General features: G+C 37.1%; 1 non-coding gene across 1 annotated transcript; it reads left to right on the forward strand.

Annotated features, from left to right (window-relative positions):
* The first annotated feature begins 13,033 nt into the window (after positions 1–13,033).
* Positions 13,034–13,140, forward strand: LOC121231227 (small nucleolar RNA R71). Its single transcript, XR_005929293.1, has one exon. It is a non-coding gene; the product is annotated as a small nucleolar RNA R71 (small nucleolar RNA).
* The last annotated feature ends 4,676 nt before the right edge of the window (positions 13,141–17,816 follow it).

Genomic DNA, 17,816 nt, shown 5'->3' on the forward strand with positions numbered 1-17,816 from the left:
TACTAATTTTTTTCTAGAATTTTTTGTCAGGCCAATTAGTACAGTTTATTAGTTAAAGTCTCCCCTGTTTCAGGGTTCGACTACTCTGACCTCTGTGTATTACGAATCATATATCTCCCTGTAAAGAGCTTCAATGACTATGACGTTTGTCTCTAACAAAACTAGACTCAATAAGGAATCTTTAAATATAAATCATGAATTATAATTATCTTTGTAAAATTTATGGTGAATTTCCAAAGTCAGAACAGGGGATCCAGAAATCGCTCTGGCCCTGTCTCACAAAAATTTAAACATCTCATAAAATATAGCTCATATACCTGTTTCGCTTCTTCCATATAAAAATAGACTCATCAAGCTTCGATTCCATAACTTATTCATCATCTAATTGTATTACTACTATTTTTAGTGATTTTTCAAACTCACGTCACTTCTGCTGTCTGAATCTATTTTATGGTAAATTTTACCTATTTCATGGTTTCCATGGATTAGCTAGCAATTTGACATACATAACACCAAATATGATCATGATTAGCCATTCCAATGGCTAATCATTACCAAGCATTTCCATACCACTCAATAACCATATCATAAGGCCATATACACAAAATGATTATAATGCTATACATGCCATACTCAAAATATACAAGCCATTATGCCAAGATGGTATACGGATAGTGTGAGTGTGCCTCTGACCATTCCCGATTTCCGAGCTGGCTTGTCAACACTACAAGGAATGAAAAGGAGGGAGTAAGCATAAATGCTTAATAAGTTCATATGCAAATAGCAAGTAACATAACCATATAAGCAAACATAAAACATCATTTGCATAATCATCACCAAGACATTCATATCACATTTTCATTTATCATCTTATCATATTGTTGTTATATCGATTTTTCAACTCGAGGGTTAAGTACATACCTGTTCAAAGTACCCATTTCACAACACTTACAAATACGTCCCTTTCATCTTGAGTATTCCTCCATTTCAGTAGAACTTTACCCGTTGAACACATCGGAATATAATTCGGATACATGGAAAGTTTGCACATAAGTGCCACATATGTAGCCAAGCTACCATGTAACCCGCCCATAAGTGAACTCGGACTCAACTCAACGAGCTCGGGCGTTCGCATCCATAAGTGAACTCGGACTCAACTCAACGAGCTCGGATGCCTAGTTACATCTCTCGAACTCGGACTCAACTCAACGAGTTCGGACGTTCGCATCCATAAGTGAACTCGGACTCAACTCAACGAGTTCGGATGCCCAAATATCCCAGTGACATGTCACTTGTATCCTAATCCATTCCTAAGGTTCAACGGCACATTTTTCCCAATCATATGTCTCAACCATCTTCTATGGAATGTCGATACCGATACTCGGTAGTATTTCACATTTTCCAAGTATATCACATAATTTGACATATTATCAAACAATTGTCACAAGTATGATATTTCATAATAATTATCATATCATTTAAATAACATTAAAACATTTAAAACAATAACTATGTTACCAACATTTACATATGAACTTACCACGTATGCGAAAAAGGCTACTTTTACCATTTCGTCCACAACTTGGTATTTTCCCTATTTTAGCCCGAGTTTCAGTTTTCCTTGCTCTATCATTTAAAATATAGTCTAATTAGGACTCACATTATTCAAATTGACCCAAAATCATATTTTGGAAAAATTACAATTTTGCCCCTAAACTTTTGCATATTTACACTTTTGCCCCAAAGCTCGTAAATTAAACTTCAGCCTATTTTCTTATGTTTTATGATATGCTGATCATTTTTCCCTTCTATGGCAACATCAAATTCTCACTCTAACATGTACTTATGACTATTAGGTATTTTTACCTATTAAGCCCTTTTGCTCGTTTTCACTTAAAACCGAGTAGCACCAGTTGTCTAACATAATTTAAAACCTAATATTCTATCATAAAACACCAAAATACACAAATTTCACCTATGGGTATTTTTCCAAATATAAACCCTAGGTTAAATTATTGCTAGCATAAGCTAAATCGAGCTACCAGGACTCTAAAAACGTAAAAATCATTAAAAACGAGGCTAGAACGGACTTACAATAGAGCTTGGAAGCTTGAAAAACCCTAGCCATAGTTTCTCCTTGCTATATTCGGCCATGGGGTTGAAGATGAGCAAAATTGGCTTTTAATTTTGTATTTTAATTCATTTTACCCCTAAATGACCAAAATGCCCTTACTACTAAAGTTTCCAAAAATTCCATCCATGTCCAATTTTTGTCCATAGACTTAGAAATTGGTAAAATTTCTATTTAAGACCTCATAATTAATATTTCAAAACAATTTCATACTAGAAACTTCTAGAATGCAAGTTTTACAAATTATTCGATTTAGTCCCTAATTTCAATTTAAGCACTTTATGCATAAAATTTCTTCACAAAATTTTCACACAATCATGCAATCATATCATAGACCTCAAAATAATCATAAAATAATTATTTCTATCTCAGATTTTATGGTCACGAAACCGCTATTCCGACTATGCCCAAAATTAGGATATTACAACTCTCCCCCCTTTAGGGATTTTCGTCCCCGAAAATCTTACCAGAAAAGTGGTCTTCACTTTTAATCTCATATTCGGTGCCGAAGAACTTGCACTTAGACTGTACCTCCAATACATCTCTTCAATTTCTCATATGATCTAAAAGCTTATAGTCTCAACTCTCAACTGTTCTTAAATTTTCAACCCTTCTCAGTTTCCCATGATATCATGACATAAAACCCGGATCTCAACTTGATTTAATGGAGACCGGAATTCCAAGAAATCCAACAATCAAAGAGACCTAAAATTCCATGAATCTGATGAGTAGGAATTCATTCAATACAGATATGATTTATAGATCTCGCCAAACATTTAACAATAGGATACATCACATTTTCCTCTTTCCGCCATAGAAATAATCCTGATATGGCCTCAAGAATAATCCTTCTCATTTCCATCCCAATATCAACATTGACAAGGATAATTTTGATAGATCCCAATGCTCGGCTTTAACCCCTTTAACAACTCCGATTTTATGTAATATCGGATGCTCTAAACTATCACATTACCTCACTGTCTTGAAACACATCACAATTCATACAACAATACATTACTGAAAGTCAGGAAGTCTTTGCTCAATGTAGACTAGTCTAGTTCAGACGCTTCGGTTACCAATATTCTCATCTATCCGAACTCTGTCAACATGTAATAAACTTTTCAGCTTTCACAAGATGGAAACCTTATCATTCGTAGTGACTTAAACTAATATTCAACTCTTTCTAATAAATATACACTTCTCGTTCAAACTATTTACTCTTTTATCCGTACAAAATGAAATTCTATTATCAGACTTGGGAAAAATAATCCTGACATAATTGTCACATGAAATCTTTCAAATAAATAATTTACCATACCGACTAAAACTCGCGCTTTTTTCACCTATGCCTTTACTGATGTCAAATCCTTACACAGAAATTAGAAAAAATCCCAATACTAAAATCACCACATTACCAAGATCAAATTAGAAGTATAGTCATATTTGACATGATTATCACGAGCTGAAGAACGTACTTCGAACATGAGTCATAATTGAAAAATTATGGAACAAAGATAATAAGAAAACCGAATAAAGAAATCCAAGATAGAGAAACCCAGAATAAAGAAATCCAGAATAAAGAGATCCAGGATAAAGAAACCCAAGATACGATACTATGCCGGAGAATCGAAAACCAAATTCATAGAGAAAATACAGAATACCCTGATAATTCTTCAAAGAAAGAAAGTCCAAAAGAAGACATCATTTAATCCCACTGAAATCAAATATAACAGGATCAATATATCTTCCCATACATATATATCAGATGAAGCATCAAGTAGAAGAAACAGAATCATAATATCATACGTATTCTCTCATCAATTCTTATCAGACGAAATGAAATAGAATACCCGATGAAATAGAGCAATATAAATTATAAACCAGTCAGACTACCAATGCTTTCATCCAACACCAGAATTAGAAGACATTCCCATAAAACAAGAATTTCTTCAGAAGATCAATAGCCATAGAAATATTTCTGAGAATGGGTGAACACATAGAACATCTCAAAAGAGACTGCTAAATCTGTCCGGTCATAACTGTCACACTTAGATAATTCACATTTCAAATATCATTTCCCCAACTAGTTCTGCCGTCACAAATTTCATATTAAATCATTCACTAAAGAATGTCAGTTCTGAATAAATTTCAATTTACACTTTTCTCGACCTTGCACCTGAGTAATTCGATTTACCAAAGAGAATTCCTTCTCTAACTGGGACAGTGCATAATTCCAATAATCTTTATATCAATCCGATACTTTACTGGCTCTGACTTTACTTATCAACTCATTTTCAATCTCTGATCATACTTATAATTATTCTATCACTGAACTCTTTGGGTTCTCAACCGGAAACTTATTCAATACAAATCTCATGAAATTCCATTATAAGTACCACTTTGGTAAGGGGGAGGGGTTGTAGGACCTCTAACTCGACTTTCTTATACATACACATATGACACAACTCCCATCATCATAGCAACATCATCAAAATCATGTCATTCATTCATGTTGGCTTACACCAATTTTCCTATTGTCCCATTTAGACAATATACTTATGCATACATTTTATGTTTTCTAGATAATTTTACTTATCCATTCATTTAATTAATTTAATTCATGCTCATGACATCATATAAGGCCAAACAAACATAGATATTTGCATCACAATCACAACTTTCATTTCGTGCATCATCGTGTACATATCATTACAATCATATAATTCAGTCCAACAATTTAACATAGATAAGTTCATTTCATTATAATCCTTTATCTCATAAAAATTATATATCATTAACATTCATCAACATTCGACGTCCAAATCAAGACAATGACATTTTCATTCATATCATAATATTATAACTTTTATTCATACCTCTACTACTTTCTATTTATTCCGTTCATCTTATCAAGTAAGCCACATACACTACATCATATGAGCATTAAGCAAATATGAATATTTATCACATATGTATCATAAACCTTTATTCATACTTTTCTAAACTGAGACTTATCATAATCATAATTTTACTCAAATACCTTCACATAACATTGAACATGGTCGGCGCAGCTTGGTTGGAGAGTACCCTGTCTAAATAAGACGGTACTCATACGCGTCGGAAGACATCACACTATCACAGATCAGTGGCATGTATAGCTAAACTTTTACACATGCTAGGTTAGTCCGAAAACCGACTAAACCTGCTCTGATACCACTAAATGTAACGTCCCATACTCGATACCATTTTCGGAGTCGAACACGAGGTGTTAACGGACTTAATTCATTACTTAAACAGCTCATACAATTCATTTTAAAATTTCCAAAAAAGCTGGCTAACAACATCACAGTCGCTTTAAAAATCATATCTCGAGTTCTGAAACTCGAAATCCAATTCTGAAAATTTTTCCTGAAACTAGACTCATATATATATCTACTAATTTTTTTCTAGAATTTTTGGACAGGCCAATTAGTACAGTTTATTAGTTAAAGTCTCCCCTATTTTAGGGTTTGACTACTCTGACCTCTGTGTATTACGAATCATATATCTCCCTGTACAGAGCTTCAATGACTATGCCGTTTGTCTCTAATAAAACTAGACTCAATAAGGAATCTTTAAATATAAATCATGAATTCTAATTATCTTTGTAAAATTTATGGTGAATTTCCAAAGTCAGAATAGGGGATCCAGAAATCGCTCTACCCCTGTCTCACAAAAATTTAAACATCTCATAAAATATAGCTCATATACCTGTTTCGCTTCTTCCATATGAAAATAGACTCATCAAGCTTCGATTCCATAACTTATTCATCATCTAATTGTATCTTTACTATTTTTAGTGATTTTTCAAACTCACATCATTGCTTCTATCTGAATCTATTTTATGGTAAATTTTACCTATTTCATGGTTTCCATGGATTAGCTAGCAATTTGACATACATAACACCAAATATGATCATGATTAGCCATTCCAATCGCTAATCATTACCAAGCATTTCCATACCACTCAATAACCATATCATAAGACCATATACACAAAATGATTATAATGCTATACATGCCATACTCAAAATATACAAGCCATTATGCCAAGATGGTATACGGATAGTGTGAGTGTGCCTCCGACCATTCCCGATTTCCGAGCTAGCTTGTCAACACTACAAGGAATGAAAAGGAGGGAGTAAGCATAAATGATTAATAAGTTCATATGCAAATAGCAAGTAACATAACCATATAAGCAAACATAAAACATCATTTGCATAATCATCACCAAGACATTCATATCACATTTTCATTTATCATCTTACCATATTGTTGTTATATCGATTTTTTCAACTCGAGGGTTAAGTACATACCTGTTCAAAGTACCCATTTCACAACACTTACCAATACGTCCCTTTCATCTTGAGTATTCCTCCATTTCAGTAGAACTTTACCCGTTGAACACATCGAAATATAATTCGGATACATGGAAAGTTTGCACATAAGTGCCACATATGTAGCCAAGCTACCATGTAACCCGCCCATAAGTGAACTCGGACTCAACTCAACGAGCTCGGGCGTTCGTATCCATAAGTGAACTCGGACTCAACTCAACGAGCTCGGATGCCTAGTTACATCTCTCGAACTCGGACTCAACTCAACGAGTTCGGACGCTCGCATCCATAAGTGAACTCGGACTCAACTCAACGAGTTCGGATGCCCAAATATCCCAGTGACATGTCACTTGTATCCTAATCCATTCCTAAGGTTCAACGGCACATTTTTCCCAATCATATGTCTCAACCATCTTCTATGGAATGTCGATACCGATACTCGGTAGTATTTCACATTTTCCAAGTATATCACATAATTTGACATATTATCAAACAATTGTCACAAGTATGATATTTCATAATAATTATCATATCATTTAAATAACATTAAAACATTTAAAACAATAACTATGTTACCAACATTTACATATGAACTTACCACGTATGCGAAAAAGGCTACTTTTACCATTTCGTCCACAACTTGGTATTTTCCCCCATTTTAGCCCGAGTTTCAGTTTTCCTTGCTCTATCATTTAAAATATAGTCTAATTAGGACTCACATTATTCAAATTGACCCAAAATCATATTTTGGAAAAATTACAATTTTGCCCCTAAACTTTTGCATATTTACACTTTTGCCCCAAAGCTCGTAAATTAAACTTCAGCCTATTTTCTTATGTTTTATGACATGCTGATCATTTTTCCCTTCTATGGCAACATCAAATTCTCACTCTAACATGTACTTATGACTATTAGGTATTTTTACCTATTAAGCCCTTTTGCTCTTTTTCACTTAAAACCGAGTAGCACAAGTTGTCTAACATAATTTAAAACCTCATATTCTATCATAAAACACCAAAATACACAAATTTCACCTATGGGTATAAACCCTAGGTTAAATTATTGCTAGCATAAGCTAAATCGAGCTACTAGGACTCCAAAAACGTAAAAATCATTAAAAACGAGGCTAGAACGGACTTACAATCGAGCTTGGAAGCTTGAAAAACCCTAGCCATGGTTTCTCCTTGCTATATTCGGCCATGTGGTTGAAGATGAGCAAAATTGGCTTTTAATTTTGTATTTTAATTCATTTTACCCCTAAATGACCAAAATGCCCTTACTACTAAACTTTCCAAAAATTCCATCCATGTCCAATTTTTGTCCATAGACTTAGAAATTGGTAAAATTTCTATTTAAGACCTCATAATTAATATTTCAAAACAATTTCATACTAGAAACTTCTATAATGCAAGTTTTACAAATTATTCGATTTAGTCCCTAATTTCAATTTAAGCACTTTATGCATAAAATTTCTTCACGAAATTTTCACGCAATCATGCAATCATATCATAGACCTCAAAATAATCATAAAATAATTATTTCTATCTCGGATTTTATGGTCATGAAACCGCTATTCCAACTAGGCCCAAAATCAGGATATTACATAAATTCCCATGTTTTAATTCAAGATATATCAACAAAAATCATAAGTCAATCAAAATTTATCCTAAATATAATATGAGAGCTTTTCAAGAGAACAAAGTAGTCATTTAGGGATTTTTCTGATAATGAAATAAATATCCCCCCACACTTAAGACGTACATTGTCCTCAATGTACAAAGATAGATATTAGAGTATAAAAATAAGATATGGAGAGAAGTGAAACTTCCTGTATAATGAATTCCTCGAACTGGAGGTTTGGAGAGTAATCGGTTTGAGAGTGGAGGAGGATACTCCGGCGGTCGTAGAGGTTCATTAGTCCATAAGTCCTGCACCAAAAGAATATTCTATCTAGTAGTAGCTATGGTCTTGGTTGATCAGGACATGGCAGTCGTAAAGAACCTTTTCCGGTGGAGTTTTTAGTTCCTATGCGACGATGAGCTGATGAGCCCTATATAACTGTGATAAAATCAGGAACTTTTTAGGGGATATTAGGAAGAAGAATTACTCATAAAGAAATAACCAAAATTGATAATTAAAAATAAAATTCTAAAATCAAATGAAAATAAAAATAAAAAGTAGTTGTAATAAAAATGAAAAACATAAAATAATAAATAAATGTTTTTAAACATCTTCATCGCTAGATTGTTCGCGAGGTGGGACTGGCGATGAGATGTGGAGGTGTTGACAAATCTGCTGTAGAGTAGCATCAATGTTGTCAAAATATTGAAAACACTATTGCTCGAATCGAATAAGGCGCTTAGAGATGTCAGCATTTGAAGCCGCCGCATGAACTGGACGAGAGGGTGGTGGTGGCTGAGTCAGTGGGTCCTCGTGCTGTGGAGGGACATCATCAGGAATGTCCTCGTAGGCTTCCTCCTCAGTAGATTGAGCGAGACGATATTGGGGAGGGTAGGTTCCTCGGCGCCTCTCGATCATCCTCATGCTAAGCATGCTCGAGATGCCTTGTGGAGACATCTGGCCGATGAGGGTAAGGGATGATTCTTGGGCCGCGGTGCTGAGGAGCCCGAAGTGTCGAGCCAACCGGGCACGTAGGGGCCAATGGAGATGACCCCCTTCTGAAGCCTCTCCGTCTGGTGCTGAATCGCGAGGGCAATGAAATAGGCGAGGTCGATGACGTGCCGGTGCGATATGCACCATAAGAAGTAGGCGTCATGAGTGTTGACGACGCCAGTGCTCTCTCCCCTCCCTGTAATTGTGTGAGCCAAAATGACGTGTAGGTACCTTAGAGAGGGAGGGAGAGCCTATGCCTTGGAGTGGCTGGGATTGTAGGTGGCCCCACCTGGTACTAGTGCGTCCCAGCATCATAAAAGAGAACAATTGATGTGGCGGCTGAGAGCATGTAAGTCATTCTCCTCTTTGAACTTCTCTGTATATAAGCCCAGTGCAGCACCGAACTTTGGGACGCTTAGCTGACAACTAACCCTCCTAGGCAAAACTAGACCGTGCTGGGATCATCGTAGTTAGCCATTACGGTCTGAAAATAGAACGTTGAGCATAGTTCCATCGTGAGCTTGAGGTATGTTGGCTCGCTAATCCCAAAGAACAGCTCCCAAGGGTTGGTGGTTAGGAGGGCCCGAATTGCATCAGCCAACTTAACTTGTGTCGATGCAGCGGCCCCCAATTAAAGGTCGGGCTCGAAGGATTTGGAAAAGTTCTTCTTGGGGCCCTCGGGGAAACTAAATGAGAGGGTGACAAATTTTTGTGGTTGGACTCACGAAAGATGGCACTCCCTTCCTCTTTTTTGAAGCAGGGACAACGGCCTTCTTTCCTCGTAAAGATGACATTTAAAAGTCTGTAATAAAAAACCATTAGTTCATTTTGAGGGATGATCAAAGTAGAATGAAGATAATTTATAAATAAGAATCATAATTTCAGCAACTACTAAAACTAACAAGTTAATCAAAGTAGTCAATTATATGGCATAAAAATGGAAACGAATTTCATGGAATGCAACATGTATGACGGATGAAAAATGTTAACACTAAATGCATGAGTATATATATTGTTCTAAGCATGAATATTTACTTCCGACTAATCAACTAAAGTAGAGAAATCATATAATGAGAGAGAGTTTGAACATGAAAAAGATGATAACGTGTCCCATAATTGAAATTTGTGTGATAGAAAGATGAAAATAACATGAAAACTATAGATTACTAAGATAAATAGCATTATAAATGAGTGCAATTAAAGGGGAAAGAGTAAACAAATGCTAGAAATAGGAGAATGAACGTCAAAAATAAAGTTGGAGGCGGAGCACGGGCGTGGCAAGGAGGACGTGTGGACTTGCAGCGGCTAGGGTTAGGGTTTTTGAATGGGGAAGAAAGTGAATAGTGTAGGGTAGTTATAAATCTTGGGGCACACGGCCAAGGAACACGCCCATGTTCGCCAATTTTTAGCCCGTGTGATTCGTGAATTTTGAAATTGGGCGCGTCTAACATTTAATACATGCTTGTGTTCCTTAGGCATGTGGATGCACACGGCCGTGTCGCATAGCCGTGTCTGGCGTTGTTCGGTTCTCCCACACCCGTGTATGAAAGCCCCACGCCCGTGTTCATTTGACAGGTTCAACCACAGGTGTTAGACACGGGCGTGTGACACGCCTGTGTGTTTTAACAGGTTCACCCATGGTTCTTCCACACGGGCGTGTCACACGCCTGTGTTGTTTTGGCAGGCTCGACCACGACCATGTCGCACGTCTGTGGCATTTTATCACAGCCCTTATTTGGGGAAATCTTTGCCCTGTTTTCACACGGCCCTACACACGCCCGTGTGCTTGGCAGTGTCTCTGTGGAAAACCTGTATTCAAGTGTTCTATTAGTAAATTAGATGTCGAATACTAAATTTTAAAGAATTTAATACAGTTAGTGTTCGGTTTGCCTCCCGAGAAGCGCTTATTTATAGTCTAAGCTCAACTTACCTCTCCGTTGAATGATCATGGTGGTTTAAGGAGTGTATACTCCTCATTCCTACTATCAATCTCATCAAAATAAGGTGTTAAACGTGTGTTGTTTACCTTAAAAGTGTCGAACTTGGGATGACTCACCTCGACCGAACCGAATGGGAAAATGCTGAGTACCGTAAGAGGAATTTCTTCACTCGGTGTGGTAGCGACAATGTTGGGATTTGCGACATCTAAGAAGACTCTATCTCTAACCTTAAGTTGATTTGGAGAGGTATTGAGCTTGTTCTGTCGTAGATTCAATTTGTCAGGTGTTCTTGGTTTATGCGTCTACCATTCATCTAGTTCCTCGATTTGTAGTCTTCGATCTTCATGAACAGGTCCTCTACTCTTGCTCGAGAATGCCTCATGTACTTCCTTCAGACTTATCTCCTGCAAAGTGGGTTGTATCATATGGTCAGTTTTAATAGAATGGTTTAGATGATCACCTTCAATTTCCGATGTGTTGCCAGAATTACGAGCTTGAAGGGTGATTGTTTCGTCTACTACGGGAAGCGTGAGCTCACCTGAGCCAACATCAATAATTGTTTTAGCAGTTACTAAAAAGGGCCTTATTAGAATTAAAGGAGTGTTGCTATCCTCCTCTATGTCTAAAACAATAAAGTCAACAGAAATATAAATTTACAATTTTAACTAGCACATCTTCAATAATACCCCTAGGAAATCTTATAGTTTTATCTGCTAATTGAATGCTCATCCTAGTATGTTTGGGTTTCCCGAGACCTAATTGTTTAAACATTTTGTAGGGCATGACGTTGATACTAGCCCCTAAATTAGTTAATGCATTATTAACATCTAAACTAGTAAGGAATCGTAAAACTCTCTGGATCTTTTAGCTTGTTTGGTAGCTTATTTTGAAGAATAGCTTAGCACACTGCGTTTAGCTCCACATGCGACGCCTCATCCAACTTCTGCTTATTTGCTAAAAACTCCTTTAAAAATTTCATTGCATTTGGCATCTGCGATAGGGCTTCAATAAACGGTAAGTTATTGTGTAATTTTTTTAAGAGTTTAAGGAATTTACCAAATTGTTCATCTGAGCGGTCTTTCCTTGTCGCATTGGGGTATGGCACAGGAGGTTTATATTCGACGTTCACCGATTTTTTTGCATTGTGATCTACCTCACCTTGACCTTTGCTTACCATAGTTTCTTGCCTCGGTTCTGGCTCAGGCTTAACAAATCCTTCTTTATCTTGAATATTAACTGCATTGAGCTGTTCCCTTGGGTTGGGTTCAGTATTACTTGGCAAGCTACCTTGTGGTCGTTCGGAGATTAGTTTGGAAAGCTGGCCTATTTGAGTTTCGAGCCCTTGGATTGATGCTTGTTGATTTTTAAGTGCTGCCTTTGTGTTCTGAAAACAGGTTTTTGACACCGATATAAACTTTGAAAGCATCTCTTCAAGGTTTGACTTCTTTTCCTATTCGTAGGGTGGTTGTTGAAAACCTGGAGGATGTTGTGGTCTTTGATTTCCTTGACCGCCCCACGAGAAATTGGGGTGGTTCCTCCAACCTGCATTGTAAGTGTTACTATATGGATTGTTTTGAGGTCGAGGATTATTACCCATGTAATTTAATTGCCCGTTATCCATGTTGTGGCCATAAGGTTGGTATTCCAAATGGTTTGGTCCACCTCCACTTGCTTCGCACTGCATTACTGGGTAAACCTGTGAAGAACTACGAAAACCATCAATCTTTTTATTTAGAAGTTCTACCTGGTTTGACAGCATAGTAACCGAATCAACGTTATAAACGCCTGTTGCTTTAGTTGGCTTAGTCCTCATGACTTTCCACTGATAGTTATTCAGTGACATCTCCTCTATAAACTCATCGGCATCTTCAGGTGTTTTATTGTTGATGGTTTTGCCAGCAGCTGCGTCAACCATTTGTCGAGTCAAAGGATTCAGGCCATTATAGAATGTTTGAACCTGAAGCCAAAGAGGTAACCCATGGTGAGGGCACCTTCTCAGTAAGTCTTTGTATCTCTCCCATGCATCGTAAAGTGTTTCTAAGTCCATCTACACAAACGAAGAGATATCATTACGTAATTTAGCAGTTTTAGCCGGCGGAAAGTATTTGAGTAAAAATTTTTCGATTATTTGTTCCCAAGTAGTAATTGACCCTCGTGGTAACGAGTTCAACCACTGTTTAGCTTTATTCCTCAATGAAAAGGGAAACAACTGAAGACATATGGCATCATCAGAAACACCATTGATTTTAAATGTATAGCATAATTACAGAAAGTTTGCTAAGTGAGCGTTGGGATCTTCATCTTGCAAACCGTCAAACTGAACAAACTATTGTATCATTTGAATTGTGTTAGGTTTCAGTTCAAAAGCATTTGCAGCTACAGCAGGTCTAACTATGCTAGATTCAGTTCCTGTTAAAGAAGGTTTAGCATAATCATACATAGTACGTGGAGAAGGATTTTGATTAACCGCAATTGCAGGTGGTAGCTGATTGCCTTGGTTTTCAGCCATCTCTTTGGTTGGGGGTTGAGTATCATTTTCTTGCTCGTTCTCTATGTATCTTAAGCTTCGCCTTACTTCTCTTTGGTTTCTACGAACTGTGCAATCGATTTCTTCATCAAAAAGTAGTGGTCCTGACGGGTTTCTTCTAATCATAAACTATAAAAACCTGCCAAGAGAAAGAAAAAGTAAATTAATAAATAATAATAATAAATTAATTTGCAAGAAAAATAAATGGCTAAAGTAATAAAAATTGAGTGTTCCTAATATCTTAGTTCCCCGGCAACGGTACCAAAAACTTGATTGCGTGATTTCGTGATAGGTTTTAAATATTTATAATTACTCGTTCTTGAACTATCTATTATGGCGATGTAGGCAAGTGTACCTATCGAACAGTAGTATAGTTTTAGCAAGACCAGATTGTCGAACCCAAAGGAACTAAAAGTACTAGTAATGACTGTCTTTTTATTATCTAGCTTAAGAATAAAGAGGTTTTTGTTTTAACTAACTAATTATCTAAACTAAGAACTCACAGAGACTAGAATTGGGAAATTTCTTTTGGGAAAATCTATTGAATGAAGGCAATACTTAAGGAAAAATCCACCTAGACTGACTTATCATTCTGGCTCCGAATCGGACGATTTATTCATTTAACTTGTTCCATAGAGATCCCTAAGTTATGTTATTATCCCTATTCAAGACTAATAACGTCTAATCCCTAGATTGAATAACCAAGACTTTTCTTTAATTAACACTCTAGGGTTGCATTAACTCGATCTATTGATCCCCTTATTAGGTTTCACCCTAATTCGGAAAAATCTTGTCACCCTATGTCTAGGCGCGCAATCAACTCCGCTTAATTATGAAAATGTACTCTTAAACAGGGTCTATTCCTCCTCTGAATAAGAGCTTATCTTGAATCAATATCCTGGGATATCAAAACAAGAATTAAGAACACATAATTAAGAACAAGTTAAATATTTATCATACGATTCAGAAACTAATAACAAGATTCGTCTTAGGTTTCATTCCCCTTAGGTATTTAGGGGTCTTAGTTCATAACTAAACAAGAAAACATCCCAGAATAATAAAGAATACAAAACATAAAGAAAACCCAAAACTCCTGAAGGAAAATTGAGGAGAGATCTTCAATCTTGATGATGAATTCGGCTTCTGAGATGGATCAATCGGCTTTCTTGGGGTAATTCCTTGCCCCCTCTTCTCTGTGTGTTTTCTTCTTCCTCTATGGTGTATTTATAGGCTTTGGAATGCCTAAAAGCCCTCAAAATTAGCCTTTTTTGAATTGGACTCAACTTGGGCTCGGTAGGGACATGCCCATGTGACACGCCCGTGTGCGATTACTTCAGGCCGTGCTCGAACCTGCCAAATTGACACGGCCGTGTGGTCTTCCCGTGGAAGGTGGTTCAGGCAATGTTGATTTTGTACTTTGACCCATTTTCTCTGTTTTTGGCCCGTTTCTCATTCCTTTCGCTTTTCTATGCTCTCCAAGGTATAAAACATGAAATTAAAGCATTAGGAGCATTGAATTCACCAATTCTAATGGGAAATCATCCATAAAATGTGTTAAACATGGGTAAAAATATGTATAAATTACGGTTTATCATCCGCGGAGGTTCGATCAGATGCAAGCTCCGGGTACTAGTATTTCATCACCACCGAGAGTAGTTCAGTAGCCACCGAGAGGCCGTGGTTAAGCCAGAGGTGGTAATGGTTTGAGCTGTGGTCAGAGAGCACCAAGGAGAAGTGCTGGTTAGATTAAGGCGAGGCAGCTGGCTCTAGTTTATGCTGCACATCACTGAGAGGGTAGAGATGCTCCGGACGTCATCACGGGTACATTCTTTATTTATAATGTACCTTATACTGCACTGATAGATATGGGATCCACTCACTTCTATATATCTTGTACTGTATCTGAGAACTTAAGTATCTTTTTTTAAAGCACTATGAGTGAGGTGACTGTACTGAGTCCGCTGGGGCAATCAGTAAGAGTAAATAAATTATTTAGAGACGTTCCTTTAGAGGTTAATGGGCTATTTTTTTGGCTGATCTGATTTAACTACCTTTTGGAGAATTTGATCTGATACTGGGAATGGACTGGTTGGTCAAGCATCGAGTGAGCTTAGATTGTGCTACAAAAAGGGTTGTACTGAGAACGGAGGAGGATAGTGAGGTAGGTGTAATTGTGGAATGTCGAAACTACTTATCAAATGTGATTTCTGCACTGAGGACAAAAAAGTTGGTTCGCAAGGGATGTGAGGCGAATCTGGCCTACATAAGTGTCTTAGATTCTAGGGTTTCTTGGGTTAAGGATATCAGGACGGTTAAGGATTTTCCCAGTGTTTTTCCTGAGGAGTTACCTAGGTTACCTCCGAGTCGTAAAGTAGAGCTTGGGATTGAGCTCCTAACTGGTACAACTCCAGTGTCCATCGCCCCTTATAGAATGGCACCAAAAGAGCTCGTGGAGCTCAAGGCTCAGATTCAAGAACTTTTGGATCGTGGGTTCATCAACCCTAGTGCGTATTCATGGGGATCACCAGTTATGTTCATGAAAAAGAAGGATGGATCCAAGCGTATGTGTATTGACTACTGGCAATTGAACAAGTTGACGTTTAAGAATAAGTATCCTTTACCGAGGATAGATGATCTATTCGACCAGTTCTGAGGAGCTTTAGTTTTCTCTAAGATTGATCTCCAATCTGGGTATCACTAGTTGAGATTTAAGGAGGCTGATGTGTATAAGACAGCATTTAGGACTCGATACAGCCACTACGAGTTCCTAGTAATGCCATTTGGACTGAGTAATGCACCGATATCTTTCATGGATCTGATGAATCGAGGGTTCTAGTTCTATCTGGATCGATTCATAGTGGTATTTATTGATGACATACTGGTGTATTCGAGGACTGAGGATGAGCATGACGAATATCTCAAAGTGGTTTTACAGATTCTGCGACAGAAACAACTATACGCCAAGTTCAGTAAATGTGAGTTTTGGTTACGTGAAGTAACGTTTCTGGGACCTGTAGTTTCTGCTAAGGAAATTAGAGTCGATCCTCAAAAGATTGAGGCTGTCTTGGATTGGAAGCAGCCTAAGACTATATCTGAGATCCACAATTTTCTAGGACTGGCAGGGTACTATTGACGTTTTGTAGAAGGGTTTTCACTGATTACGACACCTTTGACTAAGCTGCTGCATAAGTGTGTGTTGTTTAACTGGACTGATGCATAGCAAGAGAGCTTTGAAAAGCTTAAGACTATATTGACTGAGGCCCTTGTTTTGATACAACAAGAGTCTGGAAAATATTTACTATGTACAGCGATGCATCACTTGTCGGTTTCAGATGTGTATTGATGTAAGAGTGTAAGATGGTAGCATATGTGTCTCGTTAGCTAAAGAATCATAAGGTGAATTATTTAACGCATGACTTGGAGTTGGCTGCAGTGGTGTTTGCACTAAAAATCTGGAGGCATTATCTGTATGGTGAGAAGTGTATCATTTACACCAATCACAAGAGCCTCAAGTACCTCCTCACTCAAAAAGAGCTAAATCTTAGGCAGCATAGATAGATTGAGCTGTTTAAGGACTAGGACTGTACGATTGAATACCATCTTGGTTCGTAGGGCTATGATTGATCTTAGGGCGATGTTTGCACGCCTCAGTTTATTTGATGATGGTAGTCTGTTGTCTGAACTTCAAGTTAAACCGACATGGATTAAGAGACTAAGGGTAAGCAATTGGAGGATGAGTCTTTGGGTCTTCACTTTCGACAGGTTAAGAGTGGGAATACTGTGGATTTTGGACTAAATAGCGTAAAGGTACTCTGTGTAACATCCCAAACCCGGGCTAGACACTATGGCTGAATCTGACGATATCACATTGAAGTGTTTTTCATAAAGTGTGATACCGTTGGAAAACCCATTCTATATTTAACCTCTTTGTAATCTTAACGATGATTTTAGGATGTCTCGTTCATTTTCAAAATGTAAGTCATTTGGCAAAAAGTTAATCACATTAAAACATCATTAATTTTTAAAACGTTATTTCTTTCCAAAGTTCTTAAAACAAGTTTCCTATTTGTGGTATTTTTGAAAAGCATTTATCTTTTTGAAAACCCACGTCTTTCCCTACTGCTAGCAGTTATAAATCAAAATAAATAGCAACCCAATTAAAGTAAAAATCCATAAAGGCCTTATTACAGTAAAAATACCCAAAATAAAATTACTTATACTTAGAAAAT

The sequence above is a fragment of the Gossypium hirsutum genome, chromosome A06 (genome assembly GCF_007990345.1).
Source record: "Gossypium hirsutum isolate 1008001.06 chromosome A06, Gossypium_hirsutum_v2.1, whole genome shotgun sequence".
Lineage (NCBI taxonomy): Eukaryota > Viridiplantae > Streptophyta > Magnoliopsida > Malvales > Malvaceae > Gossypium > Gossypium hirsutum.